Raw genomic sequence first — 15753 nt, 5'->3', positions numbered from 1 at the left:
GTAGTAGTAGTAGTAGTAAGTAGTAGTAGTAGTAGTAGTAGTAGTAAGTAGTAGTAGTAGTAGTAGTAAGTAGTAGTAGTAGTAGTAGTAAGTAGTAGTAGTAGTAGTAGTAGTAGTAAGTAGTAGTAGTAGTAGTAGTAGTAGTAAGTAGTAGTAGTAGTAGTAAGTAGTAGTAGTAGTAGTAGTAGTAAGTAGTAGTAGTAGTAGTAGTAAGTAGTAGTAAGTAGTAGTAGTAAGTAGTAGTAGTAGTAGTAAGTAGTAGTAGTAGTAAGTAGTAGTAGTAGTAAGTAGTAGTAGTAGTAAGTCGTTAGTAGTAGTAGTAGTAAGTAGTAGTAGTAGTAAGTAGTAGTAGTTGTAGTAATAGCAGAAGTAGCAGAGTTGGGATGAAGGAACTAAAAGTCATCCATCACAAAGAATATCATATGCTGTGTGTATGACAGTTAAAAATCATCCTGACCCCTTCCCCACTAAATGATGGGGTGGGATAGGGTCCAGAAAACAAGATAAGAAGAATCCAGAGTGGGAAAATTATCAACAGCATGCCCAGATACTTATTCACATACTATTCAAGTTCCCAAAATCCTTTCTGGAACTCACAGGCTCAGCCATCTGCAGTTTTTTTTTTTTTTCTCCCTCTAATATCAATGTATTTCCTATATACCTACCAGATAGGGTTAATTTTCAAGTTATAATCGGGTGCTAAACCATTTTCTTGTGCTCCTCTATCCAATATTCAGGTATATAACTAATTCATCAGCTTCTTTATATCACTTTCTTAAAATTGTGTTTACCTTGTGCATCCATCTCTTTTGGTCTACCATGCCTCCCTTCCATCTTCAGGCTGACTCATGTGGCACAGTACTTTTTCACCATACTGTGTACTCCCAGTCCTACGGTACAGGGTGACCCAAAGTGAATACAACCCATGAAAGTGTGTGTCATTTATTCATTTGATGGTGGTAGGTGGGGGCACTCATCATCCACTCAGTGTAGTGTTGCTCTCGGGTGTTAGCCCTTTCCTTTCCTCCATTCTTCTTTCCTTCCATCCTCTTCTGTCTTGCTTTCATTCTTTCCTCGTTCCTCTGCGTATGGGTGACTATTCTCCCTTTTCTGTCTTTCTTTCCTTCATTGTTTCCTCTTCCCTCTGCCTGTGGGTGACTCTACATTGAATGACAAGCCAAATGGTTTCCCGTACACCAGGAAACCATTTACTATGCTAGATGGTAACCATATAACCAGATTTTGGTGCCTGGTGGTTTAGTGGGTAATTACGGCTCTCCAATTGGATTGAATCAGTGAAGGTTTATATCAAAGGGGAGATTGGGTTTTATTGCTCACGTAATGCCACTCAGGGATGAGTGAGGCTGGCCACTCATCTTAAATGTCAGGACCAACTTACCTGGCCCCGGGCTCCTACGCACCTCATGGGGCAACGTAGCATTGGATGATGATGATGATGATGATAAGAGGTTTGCATTAGTTTTGCATTCATGTTAAGCTGAGTTGATAACAAAACAGTTCTGAAAGTTTGGGTTCTGCAGTTTAAATGGTCTATTTTTTATGACCTTTCCAAAATGTGTTCCAAGTTACCACCTTGACACACAGCTTCCTGTGCAGATGATATAACACTTACATGTATGCACCAAAATGCAAACACAGCTGCATATATCCTCCAGCCATACCTCAACACACTACATGAATGGTTCACCACAAACAGGCTCAAAATAGCCCCAGCCAAATCTACAGTGACCCTTCTCACATACTGGACAGCAGAACACAGTCACATCCCACAGCTCACCATAAACAACACTCCCCTACCAAACACACACACACAAAATCCTTGGTGTAACATACAATACATCAGTGTCATTTAAACAACATATCACAAACATTAAAAATAAAATAACACCATGATTCAATGCCTTGAGTTCACTTGCCCATACAACATTTGGACACAGCAAAGAAACCACCACTGCAGTATACAAACAATACATACGTTCAGTGATGAATTATGCAAGCCCTGCCTGGGCTCCTAACCTCACCAAAACACACTACAACACTCTACAGACCATACAGAACAAGGCCCTAAAAATAATCATAGGCTGCACAGCTGCTACACCCACAGACCACCTACATCAAGAAACCAAAGTCCTCAAAGTCAAAGATCACATAGACATGAGAGGCTCCCAGATTCTTGCTGCAGCCCCCACAAACCCACAACATCCACTACATTATATGGCAGCACATCCACCCGCACCAAGGAACATTAAAACAACACCCAGCACATGATATCGTACACAAATACGGTCATCTCTCCCCCCTCGCCCACCTTGGACCAGCTTCCAGAAGCATTTCACACTCAAATCACTCACCGCTCCATTCAGTCGCTTAAAGATAACACAGCTGCATGCATGGCCTCCTGACATCCGCCCTTCTGAATCCTATCTCCCTCGTGAGGACCGGGTCCACCTGGCCAGGCTGAGATGTGGTGATCATCCAGCCCTATTAAGCTACTAGAAGAGGCTGGATGACTCTGTCACTGATGCCTGTCCAGGATGTAACACAGCACCCTATACTGTTAAGCACATTATGAAAGACTGCATTGCACACAATCACCTGTGCCAACAACATGACATACACTCTTTGAGAGCTCTGTGGGAAAGTCCTGTCTCAGCCATGGCCTTCCTAAGGGACTCGGGGTTGTTCGGCCAGACTGACTAAGGACCAACTACTATTACCACCTTGACGTTGCAGGCACTCCTGAATGCAGAATTGTCAATTACACGGACACACTCCTCTCCTGGGATAGCTCTGATGTTGGCTGTGATTTCTGTTTTCAGGTCTCTGATTGTTTGGGGGTGGTTTTCAAAAACATGATTCTTCAGATAACCCCACAGATAGAAACCTGGGGTTCCGGTTAGGTGAATGTGGAGCCCACTCAGGGTCACACCTCCCACAGATCAGTCGATCCCTGTATTGTTGTTGCAGCCACATCAGCGTTTGGTTTGAAGCGTGTGGGGTGGCCCCATCCTGCTGGAACCATTGCTTCCCTCGAGTGATGCCTCTGCGTCTTCCTAGTGTAATGAGTTGCATTCATTTTGGGTCACCCTGTGCATGTTGACACACTGCTAGTGCAGAAACTGCATGACACCCAGTATAACAGTAACACTTTCCCTGTTCCACCCCCTCTCTAACTCGCCACCCAGTTCTGCTCTTTTCTAGCTGTCAAGAGCTCCTCATGTACTTTCTCAAGAGCTTTTCGGAGTCAAGATATCTTCCATAGTTCCAGAGGTATTGTTTTAGTGAGTATAATTTGCAAGACAGAATCAGCCACACCCAGGGGCTTCTTAAGAACCATTTTACATACAAAATGTCAGCATCCCACACAATCCAAAAAATGGATGTCAGTTGCCATGGACAGATGAAAGAGATGAACATTCATGCATGGCCAAGGCCTATACCACCAGAGTGCACCAGCTTTACCTTTTTCAGCAGAATTCTGTACCTGTATTGTACCCCACATCTTTTCAGAAATAACATTATTTCTTATCCTGTCCACCACTTGGTGACATGCAACATATTACAGTGGTAAATATGTTGCAGCTCAGTGGCAGAATGAAGACAGTACCGTACTGTACTCTTACATCCTTTCCTTAGCACTTCATGACTAGCACAAAATTCTAGTGTTACCATAATGTCTTGTTTCAGCTGAGCATTAATGACAGTTTTAGAGAGGAATCAAAGATAGACTTATGGAGGCAGTAGATGTGCAACTAATTTAAAAATCACTCTAGGCAAAGTTATTCAAAGTGAGGATTTGGGGTGATGGGGGCGGCGGGTTAGGGAGACCAAGGATGAGTTAGAGGTGTGGGGATGAGAAGTATATGAATCAGGGTGATGCAAGATGGAAGGAGGGCAGCCTGAAACTGGAGGATAGAGTGACATGGAGACTTTTGGCCACCCTGTCCAGGATTAAGGTGTCTGTTAAACTGTAGATACTGTAGTTAAACATTGAAGTAGATAGAAGTGAGGAGTATTTGTAGTGAGTGTTTCTAGCCTTATGTTGATATTAATAATGGTTCACTTTATTTCAGATACCATCTGGAAGAACCATGTCAGTCATTTGCCTTTGCCATCTTACCACCACCACCACCATCACGAGATCTTAGATAATCCCTTGAATATGGGGCGGGATTCTTGAAGATATTTAAGATCAATTCCCTGTTGCAGCTGACTTGTTTTTATAGGAATGACAAGGAAAGAAGAAAGCAGTTTTTTCACATTTCTTGTTCATCCCATTAATACTAGTTTTTTGAGAGAAATTTGGAAAACCTCTGCTGAAAGGAAGGAAAAGTAAATGTGAATACAGAATTTTCCCATGTCTCTAGTTCTCCCTGTAAAAGCAAACCCAAGTTATGCCATGGAATCAGTTATGTGTTTGAGATTTCAGCCTGTGGGTAACATGCCATTTAGTTTATTGGTGTTAAATAGAACCCTTAAAAAAAAAAAAAGTTATTTCAGAAAGATTTATATTTTTCCATGAATGTTTCCATACAATGCAAATAAAAAATATAAATGCAATACGAACAAATGAAAATTGTGTGCAACTTCAGAGGTCTTACTGCTTACTCCCTGCAGTTTGTAAAGTTGCTCCAAAGCAGAATGGAATTGGCAGGTAATAGCATGCATAAACTATACCACATCGTACGATATAAGTAGTTAACCTTTAGAATCTATCTGACCTCCTCATTAGTGTATTATTGCTGCTGCCAGGTGATCTAATTCAACTTAGGCATCATCTTGGTGGGATTTATTAAGGCTGTTATATCTAACCCTTCAGGTTGAATAAAATCATCAGGAGAAGGCAAGAGTTAAATGGAAAGATATTCTTAAGCTCAAAGGGTTATATTGTTATGAGAGGAACTGTTATATATATGCATCCCCCAACAGCCAGTGAAGCAAAATGCCAATGAATATGGAATTATCTAACTTCTGCTGTTGAATAATGATGATTTAACTTTTCTTTATTTGGTAGTTTTCATTTTCATCCTCATTCATCAGTTTCATTTAATGTATTTTGCAATTAAAAAAAAAAAAAAGGAATTGAAGATTACTGATGCACCTTTTGATAGATTAAGTTTGACAGATTTTGTTTCCTTCTGCATAAGACATCAAATCTTTTAAGTACAATGTCTAGACATCTCAAAGTGAACATACTGTACAGTATCTAGAATTTTGCTCCTATTTTTTTATTTTTTTTTTTATTTTTTTTTTTTTAAGGGAACAATTATGCCATTTTCTGGCCTGTTGTTGCTTCTTCCTTTAAAAAAAGAAAAAATTCTAATGGTAGTCGTACATTAATTTCACAGTTTGGTAGGTTGAATATTTGAGTGAGTTTGATGATGAAAAGAAGCATGGTAGGCTAAGGAAAAGGTGGATATGGTAAATGTGTGAAAGAAACTAGGTATGGACACTGATTAAAGAATGGGAAGAAATAAACATGAATTAGATATAACTTCTAAATTAGGGAGGTTAAATAGGGTTATCAATGAAATTCTTGAAATACATGACAGTGGTTTTGGGTGGAATAAGGCACACCTGCCCATTTGTGTTGGGTATTGTTAGGTTAAATGTACAGAGCCTTAATCTGACCTAAAATAACACTCAGCCAGACATCTTACCCTGTTCAGAGCAAGGTCATTGAAGCAGTATTGTTCTATGCTCTTCTTCATTGTAATTTGGCCTTAAAATACCATTTGATCTAAAATTACAATCACATCATAAATGCTGAGTTGTAATTATTATAGATTACCACAATTATATGGTGCTAGTCATGAAGAAAGGCAATGGAAAATATGCAGGGCCACAGTGTTTAATTATTTGGCCAGTACGGTGCAAAGGTACGAAAATAAATACTTTACAAAGTTAAGGTGAAAGAACTGTAGTGTTTAAATGTGGCGCACATGCATTGAGACTTACAGCAAATCGTATTTTAGGGATGTAACTAGTTTACGCCTCATAATTGCAAAAGTATCAATAAGTTCCACGAAAATTATTGTTTGATGGTTGCAAAGATGAGAGATTCAGGATTACTTTTACTAAGATACAGTTGGAAATAATTATTCATAAGGTGATGGGTAATGAATAAATACATTGATGAATAAATAGTGACGGATAAATAATGCTGAGTAGATTGTGATGAATGAATCGCAGTGAATAGTAGTACGACGAAGAATTGAAATCGCATCCAGGCAGAGACCACAAGATGGCGGCTGCGAGGTAAGTGCATTAACTACCCTTGATACCAATTAACCTAACCTAGATCCCAAGCAGTTCAGTGATAACCCCAAAATGTTAACTTTATCCTAGTTATAGGCCACATGTTTTGGGGGGGAGGGGGAGGACAGCAGGAATGAGAAAGCACATGTTACTTTCACAGTAGCCGTGGCAAAACGAAGTTGCCAGGTAGCAGATCAGCAGGGGATTGACTGGGTAAATGATGTGACTCATTCTTTGAGCCTGTGGCAAGTTATTCACCCAATATCCTGAGGTACAAGGCCACTGAATCATGAAGGTCACCACAGTTACCTTCCCGTGTTGTTACCATTGGTACTTATTTTGCCTACCAACCCACAAAAGGTAGTAGAACACCTCAGGTGAGTGGAGTCAACTGCCTGTGCCAGGATTTGAATGCCGATGCCAGAGGGCCAAGACAAGAGTAATACTTTACCAGTAGGGGGCTTGTGTGACAGTCATGTCTTTATATTGTAGTTCTTTAACTTTGCCCAGATTACCAATTTTTGTCCAGTAACTTATTTAATGTTCATGTGCAGAAAGAGATTGCTATGGTTCTTCCTTTCCATAGCACCTTTTTTGTGACCAGCATGATACTATAGTCTTATTCTATTTTTACAGCTCAGTTTGAAGCCAGGTTCAAGTGAACAGACTGTAGGTACTACAAGTGTAGAATATTAGCTTTACTTTACCTTTGTGTTGACATCATGGCACAGCAGTAGGTCAGGAGGGCATTCAGGATAAGTCACATAGCACATAATTCCTCACTTAACACACTTCACAAGATGATTGACACTAAGAAGCTGGTATTAACACAACAATACTTTTCATGTAACACACCATTCTTCATTATTAAGCAGTCAAAATCTGCAATGAAGTGTTAGGGTGGAAACATTTCACACTAGGTTTTATTTTAGTTCATCACTTAGGGTATATTTTTCAAATGCTTATAGATCTTTGCATGTGGGCTTTGGTATGTAGTGTACACTCAGTCATATCAGATATACAGTATTTTGATACTTGTTTGCAGCCTTGAATTTCTTTAAATAGATGAGAAGATACTTTTTGTTGGCTTGTAGCTTTCAAAATGTTTTATACTTATGACAGTGGTCTGTACAAACCCATTTACATACACACTCACATGAGAAATATTATGGATACTTATTGGCTGCCTTGAATATGATTTTTAAAAATACGCAGTGATAATATTTCTTGTAGGGGCTCTTCAGTTAATGCAGTACAGTAGTCTTTAGGAACGATGTCAAGTTAGGATTACTGTACTAGAAATTTTTGCAACATTGCTGAAGATTGCAGTGATTGGATGACTTATCGGTTAATAGCTTCAGGATCAAGTCATAAGCTTCATTTACTCATCACAACTTTAACCTGCCAGTGGGCTTTGTCCATTTTCACCTTACTCCCACAACTTGGTGGCAGAATAAGAGAATACTATGGCTCTAGATCCTTTTGTGTGTGTGTGTGTGTGTGTGTGTGTGTGTGTGTGTGACACCATTTCTAATTGTTAACACCCTCAGCTTAGTGACACTATGACAATACTGTGGCTCTTTTAATTTTTTTCTTTCTTTGTGACTGGCACTATATTCTAGTGTTAAATTCTTGTAGCAGCTCATTCACAGTAAGAATATATTGTGCTATAGCTCTGTTTTCTTTCCATAACACTCTCTTGTGGCTGGTACCATATGTTACAGGTCACAGACAGAAGAACAGTCTTTTCCATAACACTTTCTCATTACATTCACCATACTGTAGTGTTACTCTTGTAAGAGCTTGGCATTCAAGATGGAGGAATGGCAGTATTGGGGCCAAGCCAAAAGTAGAGCATAGGTAGTCTTTTTTTCTCCATACCAGCACTTCTCACCATGAGAGTCAACAGCCAACTGCTTTGACTCCCACTTCTGACACAGATGTGAAGCTTCCCTCAGTCCCATTGTCTCATTGAAGCATTTTTCATGTAATGAACCACTAAAATAAACTGAACTTTGCATATTTGAAGCACCAAATCAAATTCATGAGCCATAGGACTAAATACTATACATTCTTTCTTCCCTTGTTTCTACCTTACCCCCATTTTTAGGTGGGTCATGATGATGATGATGATTTTCTGTGTTCTCTAGGGAGAAAACAGGCCCATGCCAAAATGAAATGGGCCATTTTCCCCCTTGGCCCAATTCACTTATGGACCTTTCTTCCCCATAGACCCATTTTCCCTCACTTCCCCAGTTTCCTTCATAGACCCATTTTCCTCCATGGACCTGTCTTCCCCCATTGGACCCATTTTCATTCATGGACCTGTTTTTCCTTCATGGACCTATTATTCCCCCAGACACCTATTTTCACTCATGGACCTATTTTTCTCCATGAACCAGTTTGTCTCCTTAGGCATGGTTTCCCTTATGGATGTGTGTGCTTGAAATTCAGTGAACCTCAGTTATGAGATAAGAATGATTACTATACTCCATTTCACCAAAGTAGCACCATGAGAATGGTTACTATACTCCATTTCACCAAGTCTGGCACCATAAGAATGGTTATTGTACTCCATTTCACCAAGTCTGGCACCATAAGAATGATTACTCCATTTCACCAAGTCTGGCACCATATCAGTGATGTTGTCAACACCTATAGCATTGATAAAGGCCCTCAATACTGGATATACCTCTTTGTATTGTCTTTTAAATTGGTTGTCAAGGTAATAAGCAGGGATTAACCTAGTGTAGAGGATTTACATGAACACTACAGGCTTTGAGATCACTGATAGTGCCAAACTTGGTGACATGGAGTATAGTCAAAGGGAACCTCTAGTCTCAATAACATTTGGTCATCAGCTGAACTTCGGAGTGTTAGGATTTTTTATTTCATCATCATCATCATCATCATCCAGACCTCCTTTCCCATCTCAGGGTGAGAGAGAGAGAGAGAGAGATTGATAGTACACAGCACATCTTTCACCTGAACTTGGCCTTGTTTATTTATTTATTTCTCTCTCTCTCTCTCTCTCTCTCTCTCTCTCTCTCTCTCTCTCTCTCTCTCTCAGAGGTGATCTGCCCAGTGGAAAATTGACCCCATACTGGTACTATGTTCTTGCTCAACCCAGGTCTGCCTGGCCCAGCAGACTGGTGTGGGCAGATGGGTAAAATTAATGAGTCTTTGGCAGTAACTGGATTAATGCTTCTGGCTATAGAAGTACAATATGGTATATATAGATAGATACAGTATGTCATGTTGCACTCTTTTTCATTTTTCTTTTTTGAATTCTTCAGCTCCTTAAGTACCCATGATACACGAGAACACAGACTTCTGTCTAAATCCACTTAATTCATATTACCTTTTATTTGTGGCCACCCTGTTTGTGATTAAGGTTTTGGCCATTAGATAGATAGATGGATAAATACCTGTAGAAATCGAGACAATTTTATTCAGCTTAGAAACTTCTCTTTCAGTGATGGATGGAGAATAGCAGGTGGGGGGGGGGGCCACTAAGCTAAGATGTATTGAATTTAATTATATGCCATGCTGTTTTGTTTTCCATGGAACTAGAGGAGAGAAAAGCGTATATTGGAGCAAATTTGAATGTTGGAGGAGGTGTGATGGCCTAAAAGATGGAGAGATACATGTAAATGAATGTGTGAGAAATAGAGGTATAGGAACTAACAAAACTTGGGCAATTGATCAAACAGACTGGATGAATTTCATGCAGAAGAATGTATTAGGAGGGTTTGGCACCTCTGTTTAACTTGACAGTCATCAGATTGACCCTGTCAGTTAGGCAAGTGACTGTTCTGGGGGGATGGGGGGGAAGTCGCTCACCATCCACCCACTCGATGTAGTGCTGCTTTGGGTGTCTGCCCTTTCCTCTTTTCCTTCCTTCCTCTTCTGTCTTCCTTTCCTCTTCCTCCTGCCAATGGGTGACTTTACACTCCTGCTTCCGTCTTTCTTTCTATCATTCTTTCCTCTTCCTTCTGCCCATGGGTAACTCTTTACTGAGTGACAAGCCAGATGGTTTCTTGCACACCAGAAAACCATTTACTATGCTGGGTGGTAACCATATAACCAAATTATGGCACCTGGTGGTTTAGTGGGTAATTAAGGTGCTCCAGTCTAATTAAGCCAGTGTAGGTTTATATCCAAGGGGTGGTTGGAGTTTATTGCTCACATAATGCCACTCAGGGATGAGTGAGGCTGGTCACTCCTCTTAAATGTCAGGACCAATTTGCATAGTCTGGTGCTCCTACGCTGCTCATGGTGTGGCATAGGATTTTTTTTTTTTTTTTTTTTTTTTTTAGGTGGAGCCAGGATTCTTGGGGCTTGAATGATGAGTGAATGGGAGTGTGGCCCATTCCACTGAGCAACTTCCCCCCCCCACCCCCCACTGGCATTCATTCTTTTAGGATTTTTTCTGGCTCTCTGGACCCTACCTCACACCCCCACCTTTGGGTGGAAAAGGAGCTCTGGATGATTATGTATTAATATCTTTATTATTATTATTATTATCATCATCATCATCATCATCATCATCATCATTTAGGGGGGCACATACCCAAGTGCTGTCCCCAGGTCTGCCACTGCTCTAACTTCTCACACTGTCACGACAGATCTTTGAATGAGACGACTCCAGCATATGCAAGACAACAGCTGGGAACCCAGGCCCAGAGTTTACATTCAAGAAGCTGATGAAAATGATGCCAGGCAGCAGCTAAGAATGCAGGCCAAGGGAAGCTCACAATCAAATAGCTGAAGAAAATGAAACTGGGTAGCAGCAGAGAACCAAGGCCCATGGCAGCCCACATTCAAGAAGCTGCTGGAAATGAAGCCTGGGAACTGCAAGAAATCCAGGCCCCAAGTGTGCAAAATTTAAAGTATATACTGTAAGGCTCCCAATTTTTGACAAAAGGAACACGTTTAAATATGTGACATTAGTGTGAATTAGTACTGGTGTATACAGCCGGGAGCAAAATTTTTATTACAGTGCTCCATCAATATTGTGTATTGCTATTCACATCTTTCATTTTTTCTCTAAAACAACGTATTTTTCCTTCTCAAATGGTTGTGTTCATTTTCCATCTCTTAAAAAATAGCTCATATAACAATTTCCATTCCCACAAGTTACTGAGAAGTGTTGGCAAAATATTGCTTATGGCATTATAAGTACATAAAGTGCCCATTAGATTAAATCCCAAGTTGTAGTTTGAAAGCAATAACATGTAAGTCAGTATTACCTCACTGTCATATCATTATAATGGATGGAAATATACAGTATTTATATAATATGCAGCAATGGCGAGGACTGGAACATACTTGATCGACTAAGAAATACACTACAGATTTGGCTTGCATGGAATGTGATTGGAAGTGACGTGTCACAGACATCTATCTATCTATCTATTGCCAGACGCCATAATCCCGCAAGAGGTGGCCATTTGACTCTGAGTTATTTGTTTTACAGGGTCACAGACATGCTGCAGAGAAATCAGTTAAATACCACTTGCTGTACATTTCTTTTCTGTATACTGTATTTTCAATTCCTGTATGGAGCAGTATAGTTATAATGCAGTGTAGTTTATGGAAAATACATTGTTTCCCATATTGTTCAGTATTCAAATGTATGTGTTGATGCTGACTGGATAAAAACCAGGAGCATTATGACACGTAATATCACAGCCGGTGGTCAACTTCCATTAACGCTAACATAATCATGTTATTGATGAACTCAGTTTTTAATGATCTTAATCATTTAACACTCTTGTCTGTTATTACATCATTTTGACATCACAGTAACTTCCATGGGTGTAATTTCACTTAAAGTTGTGCCATATATCACTGTATAGTCTAATATAATTTGCCTTGTAAACTTGTTGGCACCAGTATACTACAGTATTATACATTAAGTGAAGTACATGGGGCTAAGATGCAAATGAATGTGTGTGTGTGTGGTTGAGTAAGTTGGCAGTGTTTCGTCCTGTCTCGGCTACCTCACTTTCTTTGGGGGAAGCAGCCTGGGTATATAGACAGATAAAAATACATGGGTAGGTGAGCCTGGTCACTGTTGCCATAAGTGTTGAGAATAAAGTAGCCTTGTCCCGGGCCCCTGTGCTTCTGTTTAAGTTGAGCAAAATAGGGTTGATGATGATGAAACGAAATACAATACAAATGATTTTTACACGCTGAACCTACTGTAATGGAGTACAAAAAAAAGTCATACCTCTCATAAGTATGGACATATCAGGCAGTGAGACAGGCACACCAATATGTCTAGCCAGATGTGTCAGAAGTGTGCCAAAATGTTTTTATTTATTTTTTTTATTTTTTTTCATGAATTGTACTTTGATTATATTTGGTATTTTGGTATGTGACTGCCTCCCTGTGATATTTAATCCAGCTTAAAAATAGATTTATTCATTTGCTTCATGTCATTTACAGGCTCAGTGTCCTTTTGCTGCTTATTTCATGTATGGCAGAATAAGACATTACTGTAGTTCTTTGTACTTTGTATTGAATATCTCTGGGACTAACACCATATTCTAGTAATAATATATTGTTTGCCACAGATTAGCATTCAAGACAAGGGGGTGCCAATTTTAGGTTAAGTGAATATAGATTGAGCATCAGTTTTTCAGTAATGTCTGGGAAGGCCTTCTTGGATAACTTGAAATTATGAAAAAGTGAATAGCCATAATACGGCACAGTATTGACAAAAAGTTGGGGCATGAAATGAAATGCTTTACACAGATCAGGTGAAGTTTTTAATTTACTTACATTTTATTCCCACTTATACATACACAGGCAAAGTCTACTGTATTTTTATTACCAGCTGCTGCTGGAAAAGTGAGAGAGAAGCTTTTAAGTTTCTGTATAAGAAAAGGTAATGTTGAAATCATCACCATCATCATCCAATCCTACATTGCCCCATGAGGAGCGTAGGAGCCCAGGGCTAGGCAAGTTGGTCCTGACATTTAAGGTGAAAGTGACCAGCCTCACTCATCCCTGAGTGGCATTACGTGAGCAATAAACCCCAACCACTCATTGGATATAAACATTCAGCTCAGTCCGATTGGAGCGCCGTAATTACAGTACTCACTAAACCACCAGGCACCAAAATTTGGTAATATGGTTACCACCCAATGTAGTAAATGGTTTCCTGGTGTACAGGAAACCATTTGGCTTGTCACTCAGTGTAGTGTCACCCACAGGCAGAAGGAAGAGAAAAGAAAAACAGAAGAGGGAGTGTAAAGTCACCCATAGGCAGAAGGATGAGGAAAGAGCGAAGGAAAGAAAGACGAGGATGGAAGGAAAGAAGGTATTGAAATATTGCAAAAAAGCCAATAAATGCCAGCATCTTGAAGTTTCCAAATAAATGAAAGCCAGACTGAAGCTCTACTGTACTGTTATTGAGAGTGCCACACTGAGTTGGGTAATTCATCTCATGCCTCACATTGGCTTCCATAATAGCCAAAAATATGTCCACTTGGTTCATGGTGACAGAATATATTGTTGTTAGCACCATTATTATCATTACTTCCATACTTGTGAACTTTCAGATTATTAGCTTTCAGGGATATGAACCTTTACAAGCAGTAATTGATGCATATTTCTGTGAAATCAACAGAATATTTACTGTACATGTTGCTGTATTTCACCTCTACCACTGAACAGATAAAGCCACTTACTGTATAGCACTTTTCTGATGTAAATGATCACAAGCCTTGATTTGTACATGTCTGGCTTTGGGTATTAGTGAACTTCAGTTCACAGATTTTTTGAGTTACAAGCCAATTAATTCTTTAAGTAGGGGAGCAGCTGTACACAGAATTTGACAATCTGATTTCTTTGGTGTAAATAATTGTTTGAAAGAACTTCTTGATATTATATATATATATATATATATATATATATATATATATATATATATATATATGCTTCTTGGTAACATTGTATTGATAAAAAAAAAAAAAAAAAAAAAAAATATCCTCAGCCCTCACTCTACCCTAAACCCTTAGTCCACTCTTCGACCTCCACACTCGCATCCTACCCTAAGAACCCCAAACCTCATTTCTAATCTTACCCTCACCCCTGACACCTTTACCCTCCCCTCACCCTTCAAACCCTTACCCTGCTCTCACCCCTCAAACCCTTACCCTGTCCTCACCCCTCACACCCTTACCCTTCTCATTCCTCACACTCTTTCTGTGCCTTCTTTCTTAACACCCTTACCCTGCCCTCACTCCTCACACTCTTACTGTGCCCTCTCTCCTAACACCCTTACCCTGCCCTCCTCACACGTTTACCATCCTCACCCCTCACACCCTTATCTCACTCAGCCTTCATCATATCTGCAGCCCCCACCTTATCCCCCTAGCTCCTACCTGACCTTCAGCTCACACATCCTTATCCTACCCTGTTTCTTGGGCTGCTAATCATGGTTTTCACTTTTCCCCCATTTTGTGCAATTGCCTTCAGTCATAAACACATTGCCTCTTATCCTCCTTTGTATGTTTTTGGTATTCTCCTTTCTTACCAGTCTGTCTATTTAGCCAGACTTCTTAATCCTGTAGGGGGAGGGGGGGCACAAATAAATTGCCTCCATGTTGCCTGTTTTGTCTTTTTAGCTTGTTGTTTTATAGGTAGGAGCACTAACCATCCTCCAACCCGCTTTTACTTACTGGGGCTTAATTAAGGACTTGCATGGTGACGCCCGTTATGCCACTAGCAGTTGAATGTCAGGAGATGGCATGAGCAAGTGCCATATTATTTTAAGGGCTAGTTGCATCGGCAGTTGAGTCGTTTCTCACCTCTTAACAGATTCCAACTTCCATGGCCATTGTCTTGCTGTCCAACCATCACCTTTCTCGAGTTCTACGAGCATTCATTTAGGCTCCTTAACTTGACATTTGGTTCATCCCACAGTGCCAGTTTTGCTTAGCAAAATTGGCCCGCTATCAGTGATATGGCTCTGGAGCTTCAATCGCGGACAACGGCACTGGTGGCTTGTACCAACTGCCATTGTTGAATTTCAAGAAAGCTCTTTTGAATTCTAAGAGTTGGTTAATTTCCTTCTCCCAAGGCAACTCTTTCTGTTATTCTTGGCTTTAAAGGAGCTGTAGGGCAGTGATGCAAATCCACAAAGAAGAGGGAATATCTTTTTGGCTCCTTGGGACTCTACATGAAAGACAGTCATGATTAATGAAGTCCGAAGTCACCCCTCTCTGGTTAGTGCTAGTCAGCCTATTCTGGTTCTCATGTCAGTAGTTGGAGAGGTCAGTTATGACCCTTGACCAGGAATGGCAACTACCGTATGGGGCAAGCCACCACAATGTAAATTCAACTTGTTGATGTATCTACGAATGTGTATCACATACCAACTTCCAGTCCACTGTTAACTTCAGGATTCTGTAAAATTCTTTGGGCTTTATTTTCAACACCTTCATTGGCATGCATTTATTT

The 15753-nt window shown here is 40.1% G+C and overlaps 1 protein-coding gene across 2 annotated transcripts in view; it reads left to right on the top strand.

The window, feature by feature from the left end:
* Window positions 1-14166, top strand: part of Polr2L (DNA-directed RNA polymerases I, II, and III subunit Rpb10) — a 20838-nt gene extending 6672 nt beyond the window's left edge. Inside the window, exon 4 of one of the 2 annotated variants that reach the window (XM_080277171.1) lies at window positions 10908-14166. The gene's annotated coding sequence lies outside the window, so the exon portion shown is untranslated. Of the gene's footprint in view, window positions 1-4094; window positions 5094-10907 lie in introns of those variants that run through there. The other variant, XM_080277170.1, reaches the window with a different exon arrangement.
* Window positions 14167-15753: the final 1587 nt, after the last annotated feature.

This window comes from Coenobita brevimanus, chromosome 69 (assembly GCF_032717465.1).
Source record: "Coenobita brevimanus isolate Jiangsu-jjx chromosome 69, ASM3271746v2, whole genome shotgun sequence".
Lineage (NCBI taxonomy): Eukaryota > Metazoa > Arthropoda > Malacostraca > Decapoda > Coenobitidae > Coenobita > Coenobita brevimanus.
The sequence above is the reverse complement of the archived record's forward strand: the minus strand, read 5'-3'. Positions and strand labels throughout refer to the sequence as shown.